The sequence below is a fragment of the Arvicanthis niloticus genome, chromosome 14 (assembly GCF_011762505.2).
Source record: "Arvicanthis niloticus isolate mArvNil1 chromosome 14, mArvNil1.pat.X, whole genome shotgun sequence".
In the NCBI taxonomy this organism is placed as follows: domain Eukaryota; kingdom Metazoa; phylum Chordata; class Mammalia; order Rodentia; family Muridae; genus Arvicanthis; species Arvicanthis niloticus.
In genome coordinates, this window is record NC_047671.1 from 2,743,914 (window position 1) to 2,764,621 (window position 20,708).

Below are 20,708 nucleotides of genomic sequence, written 5' to 3' on the forward strand. Positions count from 1 at the left end.
TTAAAATAATGAGACACTCTTAATATGTGTTTGTACACATTAAAACATTTCTTTTACTTATAACATTGGGCTTGCTGAAATGAGAGGCTTCATTTGAGAAACAAAATTTCAGAAAGAATGAAAAAAAGAAAACTACCTGGACAATAGTATATTGGTTATATGAGCAGTCAGAACATTAATATTCTTTTGATCATTTTTAGAACCATAAATTGATTGTTCTCTGTTGTGCACATGCATACACGTGAGTGGTGTATGTGTTTTCATGTGTGCACATGTTTGTTCACAGATGTGTGCATACAGTTACGTTTCATTGTTCTATGAACTGAGATTTGCTTTCTGTTAGGTATTAAAATATAACATATTTTAGCTTGAAATTTAATAATGGAAACACTACAGTACAGGATAATTAGAATATATTTTAAAGCAATTAGATAATAGACAATGTGGTTTAATATAGTCAATACTTAACCAATATAAAAATGTTATATTTCCTTGATTTATTTTTAATTATTGTTATATGCCCTTGAAATTTTTATTAGCAAGTATATTAACATTCTTTATATTATCTTATGTAGTGACTTCACTTGTCTGCCTAGAGGTAACCTTCAGGAATTTTGCAAAGTAACTTATTAATTAATTATTAAATGCAAGTTATTTTGTTTCTTATAAGAACGGCATCTGTAAGTGCTACAGGGACCCAATGAATCCTTGCAGAAAAACTATCTTATATAACCAGTAGGTACTTTAAATACTCTGTTGTGCAAATGTCCCTGCATAAACAGAATTGGCTTCTTAAGGGCAGCTCAAGGGCTGTTACATGTCTTCAAGCAGTCTTAGGCACATACTTCTCAGTATGTCTCTATGCAGAGTTACCCATTAAAATGGTATAAAAGCAAAAAGAAGGAGGGAGATGGGATAGGGTTTCTAGGGAGGGGAAGGAAAGGGGTTGGCATCTGAAATGTGAATAAATAAAATATTCAATAAAAAACAGCAAATAAATAAATAAATAAATAAAAAATTTAAAAAGCATGGTTTGGGCAATGACTTCAGTCTTCACATTCCTGGCTAATACCACTTACCTAGTATAGCATCGTTCTATCTTCTGTTTTGTAACTGCATAAATGTAAAAGTCTCTTTTTGTGAGTTTCAATTCTTTTTTAAAAAAAGATAAAACAGCAAGTAGGATGAAGGAAAACTGAGACTATTATATCCTTAAAACAATAAATCTAGGGATTTAAGTTTGGGATTACACTTCAGCAACATAGCAAGTGCTTTTTCTGTAATATAACAACAAAGCTCACTGCATGGTCTGTTTCCAATCCAGAAGTTCAAGAGTTCTTGATTGCATATCACAATTCTGTACACAATTGCCTTGAAAATAAGAGAACACTAGTGCTAGAGAAATTACTCAGTCCACAAAAGTACTTGTTATAGAAGTATGAGGAACTGAGATTTCCATAACTTATGTAATAACCCAGTTGTTGGCACATGTCTGCAATCTTAGTGGCTGGGGAGGCAGAGGGCTTCAGGATGACCTCTGTAGCTAGCTGGTCACTGTAGCCAGGCATTCAGAGCCATGTGATCAAGAAAGACGTTCTGTGCTGATATCTGTCTTCTGTATGTTCATGTGTACACACACACAAACACACACTAACATACACAAAATGGTATTTATCATGTTTCCTCTATAAAAATAAGAATGTTAATCAAAGTGGAGTTTTATGTAATACATACTCTAATGATTTATATGGAACTATGAATAATTTCTCTTATACAGAAGGGTTTCTTTATTAGAATTAATAACCATTGCATTATGAAATCATTTAAAATCTATAATAGCGTAGTATATATTCTTAAAAATACAGGACTCATTTGACCTCTTTTGTTAGAATTATTGATATTGTAACACAGCAGAACACCAGATAGTTAAAGTCTTGGTTTTTTGAGCTGCTTCTGATAATCTGAATCTGTTATGTTATGTCATATTTCACCTTAGACTAAAAGAAGGACAAGATTTGGAAAGCCAGTGGAAGATGGGCCACTGTTCAGGGATCTTAGAATGCTTCTTTGTCCTGAAGTCCTCAAACTAGTTTTATCATAGTGCATTTATTGTTTTTTAATGTATCATATGGATTTGGCTTTACTTTAATGGTGTTAGAAAAAAATGTATTAACTCATGGATGGCAGTATTTTAAATCTTTTGAAGGTAAAACACTCAAATGCAAGTCAGAATATTTTCTTTAAATAAAGTATGACTTTTTCAGTCCTGATTACAAAATTATTATTCATGTTACCATTAGAAAATGTGTTTTATCACTACACTGATAGTATCAAACTGAGTTAGCTATTTAAAGTTTAAAGCATACTCACTAAACTATTTTAATAGCTTAAAAATTATAGACTAATTATATCATACAATTTAAAGTATTATAGGGAAATTATATTTGAAAATGTTTTGCAATGTTTCATGGGCATTGGCAAGTGAGATATTGTGAATTAATAGAGGGTGTATCCAACTAAAATTGAAATGGGCTCAAATATTTGTTTTTCATATTTGTTCACATTTTACACAATTTATTGGATACGATTTTCAAGTAACTCTCAATGCAATGTTTATTAAAACCACATTTTTGTCAAAGTAAGGATTCTATGGTTCATTTTGGTTTAAAATATTGTAAAAATGTACAGGTAGTTTCATTTTAATATGAGAAATACTCTCAAACAAACCAAAGCTCAAATCTGCATAGCTTTATGAGGTATTCTAATTGTCTATAGGAGGCCATTGTGAAAGAACGTGAAACAGATTGCTAATATTAGACTCATCTTAGAATTAAGCCTACTACCCTTCTCTACTTGAAATATTTGGTATTATAAATACTGAAAACAATTCTACAAGTTTAGCTGTGAAGAAGTTAATAAATTACAACTATATTGGCTAGAAAATTTTAACTTTCATTATCATTTTTTTAAAAAAGAATAAGACATTTCTAGGAGATGCTATGTCAAACTTAACCTCTGGTACCTTGAGAATATACTTTTGTCAATAGCAAAAGGAAAAGAGTAAAAGAATAATAACAAATAAAACTATTCTGCTTTGAGATCTCTTCTATCTTCAGTCAAAATGACTATAGTCAATACAACAAATATTTAAGGATGGAATGTAGAGGGATCCTTATCATTGCTGTTAGATTATAAACTGCAGCAGTCATTGTAGGAATCAATGTGAAGTTTCTTCTACAACCCAAATGCATGCATGAAAATTTCAAACAACAAAGAAAAAAAAAAGAATTTAGCAAAGGTGCAAAAATATTCTTATCAACAGAATGTAGAACTCCTACTCCAATACAAATGTTTTTTTTAAAAAAAAAAAAAAAGAAGAAGAAGAACTATTTTATAATGCCTTTGTTAATTCAGAATTTTTTATAATTTTTTTAAAAAATCCTATTATTTCTCCCAGATCATTCTAGATCCACCTTTACAACCCCACCCATGCAGCTTCAAGTTCAATTTGTACTGTACAACTATTCTTGGGTGTGGGGCCTGCTGTGGATCTTAGTTGACCCAATGAGGTATCCCCTTAAAGAAGTCTCCCTTGATCAGTAAATATCACCAATACTTCCTAAGCCAGGGGCTGGACTTCACTATGATCCTCCATGATAGAATGTTCTTGCTTGAACCTGAATAGGTTTTATATGTAGTGTCAGAACTGTCGTGTGTTCATGTATGCCATTGTTTTGCTGTTTACAGCAGTTTCTTTGTAGTCATCTACCAGTTTGGGTTCTTAACCTCCTTTCACCCATTTTTCACAATCATTAATGAATTTGGGTAAAGGGGATGTGATATAGATATTTTATTCAGGGCAGAACACCCTGTAGTCTCTCATTCTCTGCATGTAGACCACTTAGGGCTTCTGTGTTACGGGTTCTATACCACAAGATGCTTTCCTGATGAAGTTTGAGAGACATACTATTCTATGTGTACAGTGATAAATTATTAGGAGTGAAATCATTTTTATGCTAACCAAAGGAAATATAAAAAGGAATAGAACACTATTTTAACAACTTATAAAAAGTTACTTAAAACTGATGATGGCAACATTCTCCAACAGGTCGTGTTGGTGACATTAACAGACCCTGAATGAGAACAGTAACAAAACAACACTCTACATTATCCTCAGACCTCTGTTTTGTTTAAGTTGTTGTATTCAGTACTTTCACTTCTTCTCATCACTGACTCTTTAGCCTGATCTACTCCCCCTCCATTTCCTTTCACAAAAGAACAGGTGTCCAAGAGACAACAGGCAAACACAACAAAACAAGACAGAATAAGAAAGGCTAAAGCCCTTATATTGAGGCTAGACATGGAAACCAAAAATTGAAGAAAAAGAGTCTCAAAAGAGGGAAAAGAAGCCATTCCTACTCCTATTGTTAGGTGCCCCACAAAAACACCAGGCTATACCCGTCACAACATACATGCAGAGGACCTGGTATAGCCTGATTCAGGACCTCTAGCTGCTGCTTCAGTCTGTGAGTCTATGTGAGCCCTGCGTATTTGAATCACTAGGCTCTTCTGGTGTCCTCTATTCTGTCAGAGTACTACAGTCTTTCATACCCATCTTCCAAGGAGCTACCAGTGCTCCTAGGACAGGCATCTGATGAAGAACTCCAATTTAGATTCTCTCTGTGCAATAATGCCGTGGACCTCTGCACCTGTCCTCATTTGCTGCTGGACGACACGTCTCTGCTGACAACTGGACACGGCACTGATCTATGAGCATGGCATCTAATATCATTAGAAACCACTTCATTGATTTATTTTTTGCCAGTCCTCTTTGGTTCAAATTATGTCTTGTATATTAAATCTTTGATTCTATCCAGGCAGTGTAGGGCATGGGCTCTCATTTATGGTGTGGGTCTCAAGTTAAATAAGACATTGTTTGGCTATTTTTAAAAGGTCTGTGTGGGAAAGGTGGCTGAAAAGCAGGGACGCCTTTCAGGATGGCAGCACGACAAGGTGGCAAGCCCAATAACCCAAAAAAGTCAATGGGTTTTCAAAACAGCTTTATTGGCATGACGGATGATGGTTGAATCTGGATGTGCACACCCTGTGAAACTCAGGGCAGACCTGAGTTAAATAGGGAGGTGTTGGGGACCCCACTAGTCCCATGTTGGGGCGGCCAAAATAAATGTTGCAGCCCAGGCAAAATGTTGAGGCCCGGGCCGACCCATGTTTTGGCGGCCACTGTATTCTGGCCCAAGCTGCTGCTCTGGTCTGCAGGTCGGGTTTCAGCAAGAGCGAGGGTGAGGGCAGATTCTACCTAATGTCTGATGTGTATGAATCTCTCTCTCTAGTCTGATGTCTGGTTCTGTCTTCTATAGTCTCCCTAATGTCTGAATCCTACTGTCTGTCTCTGCATTTTATATGTCTTACTTCTAAGCCATGCCTCTAAGTTACACCTTTAATCATGCCCTTAGTTCTTGTCTCTAACTCTGATCTCTATACTTCTAAATCATACTCTTAAGTTACACACCTTTAATCTCACACACCTTTAATCTCACACACCTTTAATCTCAAGGTATCTAAACCAAGATTATCGGAGTGTTCTCAGCTGTTGTAGGCTATTGTAATTCAAGTCTCATGTCAGGGTATATGGCTCAAGATGGCTGCAAAGCTGATAGCCGCTTTCTGCTAAAAGTCAGCCCCCAACAGGTCCCCCTTTTTAATTTTTTAATTTTTTTTTTCAAAAGGAAAGGCTGGGAAAACTTATGGAAACTGTGCCTGTCCTAGGTTGGAGCAAAGGACCCCAGCCTCCCTTTCCCGTCCTTGGATACTCAACAGCCATTGGTTGAGCTCCTGTCTTAGGATGGTGAGGCCTCCCTTCTTTTAGGGGCAAGGGTCTCGGTATGCTCTCTTACCCATCACTGACTATCCGGCTTAGCACATAAGTTAGGGGATACACCTCATTAGTCTTGATAACAGAGGTTTTGCAATCCCTTACTTCCAGCCTGTAATAATGGACCTGTGTGGGTTTCATTTGAATAGCATCTCATACAAAAGCCATCAGTTTGTTGAACCACATGGACCCAAAAGACAAGAGACTTAACAACTCCTGAATAGTTAGTATGACAGCAACACTCTTTTTAAAGGGCAGCATATAACTCCCTCTATCAGAGGAGTAAAAAGTGTAAGCCTCTTCTATTCTGTTTATAAATGTCTTATACCAGAATCTAAATCTATGTAAATACAAAACTGATCATAGCTTTGATCTAAAGAAAACTAAGGAAATCCCTGTTCCTGCTCCTGGGTCTAAACAATCTAAATTCCCACTAAATCTAAAACAATCTAGTTCCCCACTAAATCATAAGTCAGGGAATCAAGAGTCCAATAGAGCCACCCTGGAGATACAGGTGGTGATGTCTCCTTCGGCACTGATAACTTCCCAAGTCAGGTTTACTTGTTGATCTGTTCCAGTTTGAAGGCAATTGTGAAACATCTTCATGTTTCCTGTGAAGAAAAATTACGCTTCTCAGGGGGTTTCTCCTCCCTGGATTTGTTATTGTTGTCTATTTGTTTAATCAGTCTCTCTGGCAGCCAACGTGCAGCATCTGCAGTTTGGGAATATATGCAAACAGAACCTCTTCCCCAGATAAGCACTGGATCTGGCCCATTCCAGGTTCCAGTTAATGGGTCTTTCCAGAGGACTGTTGCAAAATTCTTTTTGGTAACAGGATGCCAGAATCTATCTGCAGCAGATTTCCCTTCAGAATCCAAATTTAAAAAATTTAAAATGAAGAGTGCATGATGAAGGATATTTCTGGGGGATCCCTTGGTAGGGTACCATTCCCCCTTTTTAATTTTTTCAAATTGACATTTAATGGTTTGATGTGCCCTTTCTACTATACCTTGGCCCTGTGGATTATATGGAATACCCATTTTATGTAGTATTCCCAATCTTTCACAAAATTGGTGGAAACTGGAGCTTGTATAACCTGGGCCATTGTCAGTTTTTATCTGTTTAGGCACACCCAATACAGCGATTGTAGCAAGCATATGAGCAATCACATGCTTGCTTGTTTCTCCAGTTTGTAATGTTGCATAGATGAAACCACTGTATGTGTCTACACATACATATATATATTTTTGCTTGCCAAATTCATTATAATGTGTAACATCCATTTGCCAGATACTATTTGGTATCAGTCCCTTTGGATTTACACCCAAATGAGGAACTGGTAAAAGCTTAACACATGATTGACATTGTTTGACAATTTGTCTAGCTTGTTCTCTGGTGATTTTAAATATACCTTTTAAAGTTTTAGAATTAAGGTGATGTAACTCATGAGCCTTTATGGCATTATCCAAGTTAGATTTCTGATTTGATAAAGCCACTTCAGTGAGTAAGGCCTGAGGTCCCATTTCTGGGGTTAATACTGTGTGGGTGGCAGAACTGAGGTCTAGTCCTGCGCTTCCTGGTGTTGCTCGACTAAGTTCAGAAAGGGATTGGTGTTCGCTGGTAGGACACTGACTGCTCCATAAGCCTGTTTTGGCTTGCGTCGGTTCGGGGCCTGGAGCTGGCCCCTGTTCCCGTTTCCCTGATTATGGGAAAAGGTATTACCTTGTGCGTCTTGTTTAGACCTACAATCACTAGCCCAATGCCTTCCACGTTTGCAAATTGGGCAGAGCCCAGGCTGTTTTCTGGGCTGTCTCTGGCTTAACTCATTTTCTACTTTGCAATCTCTTGCAAAGTGTCCAGGCTTACCACATTTAAAACATGCCTTTCTGTCTTTACTTGCCAAAAAATCTCTTACTGATTTTCCTTGCATAGCAGCTGCCATAGCTAAGCCCTGTTGGTAAGAGGGACCTATGTCAGAACAAAGTCTGATGTATCCCGTAAGGTCTGTCTTTTTCCTATAAGGTCTAATGGCCGCTTGGCAGACAGGATTAGCATTTTCATATGCAAGTTGTTTCACATAATCTACACCTGCCTCTGCATTACCAAAAATCCTTCCTGCTGTTGTCATTAATCGATGAACAAAGTCAGAAAATCGCTTATCAAGCCCTTGCCTGACTCTTGTTAAAGATGCACCAGGGTCTCCCTTTACCGGAAGTTTACGCCAAGCCTTTATGGCTGCATTTTGAATTTGAGCAAATAAACCTGGGTCATATTGCATCTGGTTATCACTAGAAGCAAATTGCCCTTCTCCTACTAAGGCATCAAAGGACCAACCATTGCCTGCCTGAATGTTTCTACTAGCTGTCTCTTTGCAATTCTCATGATACTCTGATTTCCAAATTAAATAGTCTCCACCAGTAAGAACTGCTCTCACTAATGTATTCCAATCACTAGGAGTTAGCCACTCCTCTGTGGCAGAGTCTAAAATTGCAAGAGTAAAAGGAGCAGTGGCACCGTATTGAGATACTGCATTTTTTAATTCCTTAATAATTTGAAAATTAAAACCTGTGTGATGTCTTCAAGCAACTCCTTGATTGTCTCTAGTCTCGGATACAGGGAAAGCCTCAGCCTTTCCCTCCTCTGACTGATCTGTGGCTAATCTTAAGCTAGGTGATAGGGACTGCGTTTGGATTCCTGGTTGAGGAATGCAAGGAGCCAGGGGATTTTCACAGTTTACCTCTTGAGACATCTTTCCTGTCCTTAATTTTTGTAGCTGATTAATTAAATCCTGATACTCTTTTTCTAACTCTATTTGTTGTTTAAGAACAGATACTTTTTCCTGTAATTCCCTTATGGGATCTATTACCACCATCTCCATTGGGGGAGCACTTGGAGGTGGAGACACATAGGGAGGGGGCATTTCAGCATCATAAAATTTGACTTCCTCTTTCTCTTGGTCAGCACAATCTGGCTCTGACAAATTGTCAACAACCTTTGGTTGTATTTTGGATTCTAACTTACGCTTCCTTTTATTTTGAACAAAAAAGACAGCATTCAAGAACAAAAGCAGAAAATTAACACATGTGAGCAGCAAATAACAAAACCAAAACAAAGAGTTGACTTCAGGCTGACTAATTTCTTCTCCCATTTTCATTACCTTTCTCAAAGCAAACCAAAACAGAGAGTTGGATTCAGGTTGACTAATCTCTTGTCCCATTTCCTTACCTTTCTCAACGAGGCAGATTCCTGGGATAATCAACAGATCCTTCTTCCAGTAAAGTCTGTCACTGGGTCTCTCGTTCTTGCTACCCCACGTTGGGCGCCAAAATAATGTTGGGGACCGCACTAGTCCCACGTTGGGGTAGCCAAAAAATGTCTCGGCCTGAGCAAAATGTTGAGGCCTGGGCCGACCCACGTTTGGGTGGCCACTGTATCCTGGCCCAAGCTGCCGCTCCGTTCTGCAGGTCGGGGGTTCAGCAAGAGCGAGGGTGAGGCCAGATTTTACCTAATGTCTGAGATTTGTCTCTTATGATCCCTCTATAGTCTCTGATCTCCGTCTATATATTCTCTGATCTCTGGTTCTGTCTTCTATAGTCTGACTAATGTCTTCTATCGTCTCAATTCTGATCTGTTCTGTCTCTGCCTTTTATATGTCTTACTTCTAAGCCATGCCTCTAAGTTACACCTTTAATCATGCCCTTAGGTCTTGTCTCTAACTCTGATCTCTATACTTCTAAATCATACTCTTAAGTTACACACCTTCAATCTCACACACCTTTAATCTCACACACCTTTAATCTCAAGGTATCTAAACCAAGATTATCGGAGTGTTCTCAGCTGTTGTAGGCTATTGTAATTCAAGTCTCATGTCAGGGTATATGGCTCAAGATGGCTGCAAAGCTGATAGCCGCTTTCTGCTAAAAGTCGGCCCCCAACAGGGAGGAAGAAAGGAGGAGGATCTGGGGCCTTCAGGTATCTCATTAGAATGTAAATCTCTCTGGAGGCTGAGGCCTGTAGCCAGACCCTCTATCTGTGTCCTACCTGACTGAACACTGCAGGTTAAATGGAGATTAGACCTTGTGTCAGGACCCTGGGTTCTGGGGGCATGGCCAAACACCTGCCATTTCTCCCTTGAAGTCTCGGGGTTCCAGGCCCATGCCCACCCAAGAACCAAGATACCCTTCCACAGCCCACCAGTCTTTGCCACCATTGCCCCAGCACATCTTGTAGACAAGACAGATTTTAGCTTGAGGTTTTTATATCTGTTTTGATGTCCAGGTTTCTCTTTTTATAACCTGCACAGTACTTTCTCATACTAAAGAGTATAGAATGTAGAGGTAATGACTCCATATAGGCATCAGCTTGACCTCTCTACAGTCAATGATCTGTATAGATATTGTCCTCAACAATGGAGCACTGTTGTCAGTTTTTGAATTGTGACCCTCAGTTGTAGCATCATCCTAGACTGTGCACAGACCTACACAGGACACCCACAGCCAAGAGCTCAACCAAAATTTTAAAAATAGTTTCTATTTCAAAAAGAGAAGGGGTAAGACATTACTTACCTGTAGAATTGTGGATAAGTATTTAGGATACAGTTAGAAATGGTGTTAGTTTAGGAAAATAGCACTGGTAGGTTCTTCTATTGGGTCTATTACTTCCCAGCCATTAGGTGGTTTGAATTATCTCCTGTTGAATGAGCCTTAAGTCAAATAGCCATTAATTACTTCCAAAATTAACATGCCCTTATTGTACCATTGTGAATACCTCTCTGTGTTTCTTGGAGATATAGCTGACTAAGATGCCCTATTGTCACACTCCTTAGCAGGTTACATACCTTATGATACTCTGTGAGCCAATCCTTAGGTAGGAGATTTTCAGCTCAATTCCAGCTCACTTTTTCCCATGTCCTGTGTCTGAAGTATGTAACTTCTTCAGCACTAAGGTCTAACATTCAAGTTATGTAAGGCAAATAAGGGCACTGGAATTAGCTCATATAGTTTTAAAAATCTCTTCTATTTCCTGACTAATACCTCCAAAGAGTTTTTCCATGACTGAAATGAACTGGTGTGTTTGTTATGTAATTCATGGCTCTTGGGGGATCACAATTGCTTGTGTGGCATAACTTCATTAAAGTATTTTACACACACACAGACAACACACACACATATTTGTTACATGAATTTTTAAATAACTATAAAATAATGTTTCCCTTTGGCTTTTTCAAACATCTTTAGTATAATCTATGACTTAATGAATCAGAAATATTAAGTCTGAAGATATATGTTCTGGTAAAAGCAAACACCAAAATATGCTAACTCAATGATCCACATAAACAAATGCTAGCCCAAGGACAAAATAGTTTTCTGGACAGTGGCATATATAAACTTGTATGGAGCTGACTTTTAGCAGAAAGCAGCTAGAAAGCAACTATCAACTTTGCAGCCATCTTGAACCATATACCCTGATAGAGACTTGTTTTTCAACAGCCTACAACAGCTGAAGCACACTCTGACAAACATCTTGTTTATCCCACATAGCTTATTTTGCTGTTTAGTGACCCCAGCTGCATGGTGCGCGTGTTAAAGTGTCTTCACCTGTGTTCTCCTCCTTGTGCTTATAAATAACCAGGATTTCCTTGTAATAGTGTCAATAGGAGAAGTTCAAAGAAAGGGTGGGGTGTAGTAGTAGTAGGTGCAGTGGTGTATAGTTGGTAGTCAATAGGAGGTGTGAATATAGTCTATGGGAGACAGTAAACGAGACTTGACTACAGATCCTCTGGCTTGTCTCTATTCTTCGAGTCTCTTCCCCTTCTTCCCCTCACTCTCTCTCTTGCTAAACCCTGACCAGAGCAGCAGAGCAGTTCAGGACATTTTGGCCCCAAAGTATGGGGCAGAATGGTCTGCAACACAGTAGCTGCCAAGCCAGGCAGAGTACGGGTCTCAACATAAACTCACAGAAATTGTGACATGTACAAAGCCTACACAAGATCAAAGCAAGAAAATTCTCATTATGGGGGTGGGCTGGGGGTGGAAGGATTTAAATTGCAGCAGTAGCTGGGATGCTATTGGCATTTGATAGTTTCTGGGAGAGATAGTTTCTGGGAGAGTCAGTTGTTTTAGGTATATGAGCCCTGTTAGGTTAGCCATATTCAGGCTAACAGAATATGGAGCAGCATTGTGTTTGGCTGTAGCATGTGCATGGGCATGGGTCCTGTTGGACTGAGTTGTGGGTCCCATGTGTCTGCTGCCTCAAGGGCCTGGGCGGAAGCTCAGATAGGCATAGATGCAAGAATTTCACTGAGTTCACTCCATGCATACTGCGCAAAAGTCAGGCTGTGAAAAGTCTCAGGACTCTACTCCATGTGTGGGGAAAACACAGTCTGAGACCCCCTTGGGGGCTGGAGCTCTTAGGTTGGAGATCCCCAGCCCATAAGGCAGCCGGGGACTCACTGGTCTCAAGCCCTTGGGCTCTCAGGTGCCACTGAGAGGCTGTGTAAGAACCAAGATGGGGTGTACTGGCTGGATCTACCCACAACAAAGGGGCAAGGGGGAGAAGATGAGCTCTGGAGGCGCCCTACAGGAAGTGAGACTCTTGGTCACATTGACTTGCTTGGCTGCATCATGGATGGGTCTCCTGTGGCTGGAACATAGAAAGGTCATCTATGGGTGGTTAAACAGAGGCTCAGTAGTTGAATACCTCCATGGTTCCCCATGGCAGGCCCCAAAGAAGAGAGGTAGTCCAGGTCGATTTTTTAAAAATTTTTTTTATTATTGAATATTATACTTACATTTCAGATTTTATCCCCTTACCCCATTCTCCCCACCACCCAGGAACCTCCTATCCCATCCCACCTCTTTCTGCTTCTATGAGGATGTGCCCCCACCTACCCCTACACTCCCACCTCCTCACCCTCGAATCCCCCCCCCCACTCGGTGTTCATCCTTCATCGGACCAAGAATTTCCTCTCCCACCTATGCCAGACAAGGCCATCCTCCCCTTCATGTACAGATGGAGTCATGGGTCCCTCCCTATGTGCTCCCAGGCTGGTGGGTTAGACCCTGGGGAGCTCTGGTTGGTTGGTATTGTTGCTCTCCTCATGGAGCCAACAACCCTTTCAGCTCCTTCAGTCTTCTCTCTAACAGACCTCTAAGGAGACAGCTATATCGGGTTCTTGTCAGCATGGACTTCCTGACATCCACATCAGTGCCTACCTTTGGTGATTGCACATGTGATGGATACCCAGGTGAAGCAGTCTCCAGACGGCCCCTCCTTCAGTTTCTGCCCCACACTTTGTCTCCATATTTGCTCCCTTGAGTATTTTGTAAACGTTTATTGTCATGGTGGAAAGTGGATGAAGCTGTACCCCATAGTCTCAGAGCAGACCTAAGGTTAAATACCTTTAGCAAGGAGGAGGGTCTGGGAAGGAATGCTTATTGGCTGTGCCCTCTGGCTTTTTTTTTTCATATTTTTTATTAGATATTATGTTTACATTTCAGATTTTATCCAATCACCCCATTCCCACCACCACCACCCAGGAACCCTCTGGCTTTTAAGTAACACATGAATATGGAGATGTTTTGAGGCTCTGTGGCCTGAAGTCACACCTTCTACCTGTGGAGTGGTTAGTAGGACCATTGTCCTACTTTCCTGAAAGGCACAGATCAATGGAGGTGGATCAATGGAGGTCTTCGGCCTCATGTCAGGAGCCTGGAGTCTGGGAGAATGGCAAAATGCATGCTGTCCCTTGCAGGAAAAACCTGTGAGGTCTCTAACCTGCTGCGTCTCTGGCTATCTCTAGCCAGTGCTAGAAACCATGCTGTCATTTCATGGTCCTACAGTATTGGGTAACACAAACAAGACTCGATGAAGTTTTAAAAGAAAATAAGCTGGGTGTGGTGACACACAGGTTTAATTCCAGCATTCAAGAGACAGAGGCAAGTGGATCTCTATGAGTTCGAGGTCAGGCTGGCATAGAGACTGAATTCCAGGATAGCAAGTGCTACATAGAAAAAACATGTCTAAAAAACCAACAAACAAACATAAATAATGTCTTTTAAAAAGAAAACAAAAAGAAGAATATCAATGTTCAGGGAGGTATAGGTTAAACTGGAATGAGTCAGGTTAATATAAACAAACAATATTTATGAAACTCGAAAATAATTATTAAATGTATTTTGATGTTCATATTTAATTTATATTAATAACTATGAGTAATTAAAATCTATTTGATAAATATAGATGCTACATGGTTATATAGGTATTTTTGTTTACGTATAAATCAAATCATTTTTTTATTTTTCTAGAATATAGTTTAATATGCATGCATAAGTTAAAGTTTCTAAAATATATCAAAATCTTAAACAATCGGAAGAGTTTCCTAAACATGTAAAATGATTTGGATTAAAAAAATGATTAAAAAAATTCATTGAAAAAACAGTGACACAGTAGAAAATATATTTAACATTTTTTTGAAATGTGTGTCTATATATGAAGACATGTTGTTCGTAATAATTAAGAGTATGTCAGTCATTCAAATCAACAAATGACAACAAATCAGCAAACACTCTTCAGTCAGTGGAAACTGAAATCATTGATTTGAATAGAACTTAGGCATGGTGATTACAGACACAATATTTAAATAGAAGTTCCACAATAACACATGCACTTCTTTTCCTTCATGTTTGAATAAAATCAATTTGCAAATAATTTCTTATGCAGAAAAATAAACATACATCTTCCCAAACTTGTTTCCTTTGACAAATATATTTACTAATAACAACATAAAATACTCAGTAGAACAAAAAACATTGTAATGATTTTTTAAAGTTTTCTACTATCAGAAATATAGGTTGTTGATTAAAATGTAATCATAGTTACATGATTTGAGAGGACATGCTCACTCAGATCTTGCATGTATCTAGGAAAGTTATATTCATCTATCCATTGACAATAGTTACCTAATTAGAAGTAGAGAGATATAGGTAGGTATTTAAATAATAAATTATAGATAGATAGATAGATAGATAGATAGATAGATAGATAGATAGATAAACAGATACTTTTGAAACCCATTAATTCTTTGCTATGTTGATATTATTCCATTTACATTACACTTTATTTTACCATAATATATAGTAAAAAATATTTCAAATATGTATTTGTCATATTTTGTATTATGCTTTAAATAAATTTTTAGAGTTAAAGAGAGATTGAATAGTTTTAGATATTAAAAGCATATTTCTTAAAAATCTCCAAAATGACATAAATTTATCTGACAGTAAATATTAAATGAACAGGTCTAAAAATAATTTTATCTATTGACTTATTACTTTTTCTACTATACTTTAGTGCTACTACTTGGATTTGCATGGAAAACAACCTTCATATTAATTGAATATCAGAATTTTTGTCTCAGAATGTTTAATACTTGTACTTTTATTTTAGGCATACTTTTCAAAGCCAAAACAAAAATGCATTTTGATTTTTTATCATTACATATATATGTGTATGATATGTGTATATTTTATACAATGGCATAATTATAGACAGAATACAGACAGGCAGACAGGCAGATAGACAAAGATAAATAACTTTGTGCTGAAACCAAAATAAATAGAAAATATGAGAAAATTTACTAGAGGTATAGCAAGGAATAAAGGCAAGTTTAAGGTAGACGTGCAAGAAAACTACAATAGAGACTCTGAAAAAAATATGCTTCAGAGTTGAAATAATTTCAGATTTGAACAGAATACCTAGTAAGTTAAACATGAGTCTCTGGTTTTAGAAAGCCTGTATTGTCAATTCTCTAGATACATGAATGACAAGACTTCTTTTTAATGCAGCTAAAACTCAAGTGCTATCTCTCATTTAGCCAGGTCCAGAAAGGAAGGATGCTCTGTTGAGACTCTTCCTAAATTACTTGTAAACGAGTGACGGCAATCTTATTATAGAACCCATACAATGATTTTCTTTGAGATATTAAGAAGTCATAAATTACCATATAAATTGCTTTAGACTTTAAAGTGTATGGTAATAGTTTTCTATTATTTATATGTCAGTGAAATAGAAAGCTAATTTTTATTTCAAAATGTAATAGACTTGTAAAAGGTATGAACATGATAGCTATTTAATTAAAGTGATACATTAAAATGAATCTGACACTACTTATTATCTTTAAAATCCGCAGAATAATTCTAACGATTATTTATCCATAGGTATAGCAACTTTATACATGCATGGCCATGTCTTATTCTCTGCTTACTATCAATCTCTGTATTCTTACAAGAGACTTTAGCTGATTTTTATGTACATCGTCAAACCCCATTGCATTTACCTACTAAATATTAAACTTCGCTTCTTCTAAGTCACAACAATATCTATGTGGAGTAAGCACTCAGGATCTTTTAATAGTGTTCTACCAAAAGAGTCTTTCTGTATTCAGAGCTTACAGATATGAATATACTACTATTGCTCATGTCTATACTTTTTCCATAGCTTGACAAAGAATATTTTGCTCATATCTGCATGAATTTGACAGTTTTACAAAATAAAATAAATATATATCTGTTGACTTTTCCTGAGTTTTAGATATTATAACATAACAGTAAATATTTTAAAATAACTTTTTTGTTTATAAAAGAGTGGAAATGGCAAACAATGGGGTAAATCTACAACATTATAAAATACTGTTACTAAATAGTATTTAAAGGCAATGAATGATTTTTACAAGCTACATTCAAGGGCTGAGAGCTCTAGAAATTTTTCTTGGTAGTTAAGAGGCACAATTTTCACCATTAAAACTAAGGGATGCAGGGTGAACTTTTTGTTTGACATTTTCCTAATGAGCAGAGCTCTTGCAAATATGTCTACATGTACCTACTACTAATGCAGTTCTATTTCTAAAATGTGGGCTAATATTTCCCAATTATAATACTGGTCTCTTATTTAATTTTTGAATATACATATATGTCATATACATATATACATATACATTCTGAGTGCTGTCTAAAATTTTTTGGATAAGTTACAAAATAGATTTTATCAGCATACCACTTAAATAATTTATTTAATATATGCAGTTTATTTAATGTATTTGATTATGTCATGGCTTAAAAAGATAGTACTTTATATTTATTTATTGTTATGCTTTCATTAATTATGTCTGTTTATTTGTAATAAGTACATAAAGACAACTGATTTGTTATATAGTGACTTGATTTTTCCTATACATCACTGTGCTTTCTTACCACTCTTTGAAATGATACTGTTTGTCCTAATCATATCCAGAACTGGATATAGAAGAAAATGCTAAAGAATGGAAATTTCTTGCCTATTTTAAGGTAAAATGTATAGGAGAGGCCTTATGTTCTTTTACTCTGCTAGCCTCAAGCTACCTCACTTTAAAGGTAAAGCGATTCAGCTCCAACTGACTTGGATTGGAGCCCCCTCCATGACAGTTACATGGTTTAGCAACTGTTCAGGTCTGTAGGGGAGGAGCTAGAGATTTCTTTTATAAGTAACTGTGTCTTTCAGCTCTCTCTCTTTCTCTCTCTCTCACTCTCTCATAGAGCATTTATGGAAGAAGGTCTAGGTATGAGATAGGGATTCTCTTTGGGCTTGCAAGAGCAAAAGAGAGGCAGCTGGCAGTACATAGGTAAAACAGTATTCTAGGAAAGAGAGCTAAGGATCCCCCTTTGCTTTGAATGAAATAGATAGAAAGAGCTATCTAAAGAGCTAAGAGATTAGTAGTAGAATCAGGCTTGTAAGTAGGTGTCTTGTATATAGTTAAGAAGATAAAATTACCTTATTGGGCTATAGGTTTATATCTCAGTTTACACATCCTGTGTCTTTCTTAGTACAAATATTAGATAATAGTCACACACATGTGTGTGTATGTGTGTGTATATATATATATATATATATACACATTATATATACATATATATACATATACATATATATATATATACATATATATATATATATTCATACATGTTCGGGTCCATTTCCAGACTATCTGCTGTTTTGTTGCCAATTCCTAAAAGATTTAACATTTTTTTAGTGGATTTCTTAACTTCATTGTTCATTTCAAAAACATTTCTGTGATTTTGTAGATTTTATGCTTCTAAATGTTATTTAGAAACATTTGTTTCATGATTTTGTTATATATTCTGCTTGGATTTCATGAGAGTGCTTATGCTCTTATAGTTTAAATTATAATAAAAGCCATTCTAATGATATCTAATCTAATATGTGAAAATTGTTTTTTCATATATATAATTTATCTTAATGAGATTATAACTTTTAAAGTTATGTTTCTAATTATATAATTGATTTTTAAAAACCTTGCTAACGATTACATATGGTATACATTAATAATATAGAATGTAGAGGTAAATAGTTAATCCACTACTAGAACTGGACAGATATCCACCCTCTATAGTATTAAAATCTATTTTCCCAATCAATAAACTTACAGTAGGATTTATGTTCTGCTTGGGCTTCTCTTAACTCCAATTAACCAGCCCTCATGGCCATGTTTTCAATATTTGTACCCCATGGCATATTCTCCTCTCTCAGCTTCTTCTCCCTCTCTTCTTCTCATGGTTTCTCCTCAGATCCTAAGCCTGAGGGCCCAAACTCTGCCTATCTCTTGCTCAGCTAAGGGCTGTCAGCACCTTTATTTAAACTATAGTCTCAAATTAAGGATATAAGTCACGTTGTATGTGTGGATTCTCTCATTCTTGTGGGCAACCAGGCCTTGGGGGCCAATATTTAGCATTACAATACATAGCCAAGGACCAAAACTCCACGATAAAAAATAGCAATATTAGCACATTTAAAAAACTTTTTACAGTTAGATGTATTTTTAAAAACAATAACATATTAGTTACTGAGAGAATTAATAACCATCAAAATGTTAGTAACCATCAATATACACATACACAAATAGAATAGGAAATCTAATTATCACAATACTTGTCAGAATGCGGGACAAATGACTTCTCTTATAAAGTTTTCTAAATGCAAAGGAAGACTGGCTAACGTTCCCCTTTAGGAAAACACTTGTCTGTTTTTTAAATTACTTAAACATGGGCATACCACATGATTCTTTATTTGCACTCTTGGATACATATCCAAGACATTTTAAGATATGTATTTACACAAGAATTGGTTCTTCCTACTGTTAGCATCTTCAAGTACAATTTGTCTAAATCATAAACAAATCAAGCATACTTCAGTTTGGGAATGGAAAGAAATAACTGAATCCCAGTTAGTAAATAATAAAAATAAGCTACTGCTGTAAAACATATACATTTTATATGTAAAATATAGCAAATCTAAGAGACTTAAAATGATTTTACTGTAGGAATCAATTAACATTTTGAGAAAGGGAAAACTTTATGGTCAGAAAATAGCTCAACATTTTTATGGTCTGGAAAACTAATAATTTGATATTCTAAAATATAATAATGTCAGACTCAATCACATCTTGATTTTCTTAGTACTGATATGATTATTTATTTTGTTATGACCTGAAGTAGAAATTTTAAAAACTGTATTAATATATATTAATATATGTTAATTGTTATCCTAAATGCAGTACATTTAAAAGTATAAATAATCTTGACAACCAACATAATGAGGGCTGTTTTGAAGTTAGAAAAAATGTATTACAATTTAGACTATAATGAATTTTATTTAAAAAATATGGATTTTAAAAAAATTGCCAGTCTGTTTATTTATTTATGTATATCTGTATTTCCTTGGAGAAGGGAAAATGTTAATATGACTATATATTAGAGAATAAGCACTGTATTGAAAACATATTGTATAGTAGTTTAGGTTTAATAGAATAACTCATATCAAGTTAATTTTTTCATTATCATCAACTAAAACCTTTGGTAAAGTATATGAGGTAGTGAGTTTCATCCAATGACCAAATACAAAACTTGCTAAATATTCTGAGAAGAGTTTCATTCAATTCTCTGCTTGAGATAATCTTCTAGTCTGAGAAAGAAATCTTATAAACTGATATATGATCATAGCAAAGGAATATTTTTTGAGAGGAGGAAGGATCAAATTTAAGTCAGTTAAAGCCATGAATGTATGTAATGTGTAATGTCAGGAGTCCATTGTATAGGGAATAAAGCTATCTGTAGCAGCCAGTGAAGGTTTGGATTCAGCATGGGTTACAAAAAAAACAAGGCATATTCCCCTTAGTCCTAACAGATAGCAACTAATAAAAACAGAGTAAAAAGAAGATACTAGAAATTGAGCAGTGCTAGGTGAGTAAGCTTGAGTGCATATTTGTTTTCTACACCTTTGAGACCATAAAGATTTCCTCAGAAATTATTAAGAGCAGAGAAATAGTTGATTGCTGAGAGAAAGCAAAGTCTTATTAATTCACTCAAAATAATGATATCATAAACAACACACTAAGTGCAAATTCAAATAATGTGTTATTTTAAAATATATTTTCAAAGAGAAACAAGCTTGATGTGAAAAATTGTACTGTTTTGACTCAGGAAAATTCAAATTTTTGGATAAATAAAAGTCACTCAAACTCTATCTCATGGAATTTATCAGTCTGATTCAATAAATTGTTTCATGGAATTATATGAAGAAAATATAGCTTCACACTTTAGGACATGGGAAATACAGAATATTATTGGTAGCAGCATTGGTATCTACTACTCAAGAAACTGGAAGGTTTTTCCTTTTCTTTGTTTAGATTTTTAAAAAAGTCACACACATCATGTTTACTTCTTTATTATAAAAACCACCCTGAATAATTAGTCAAACTCTTTCA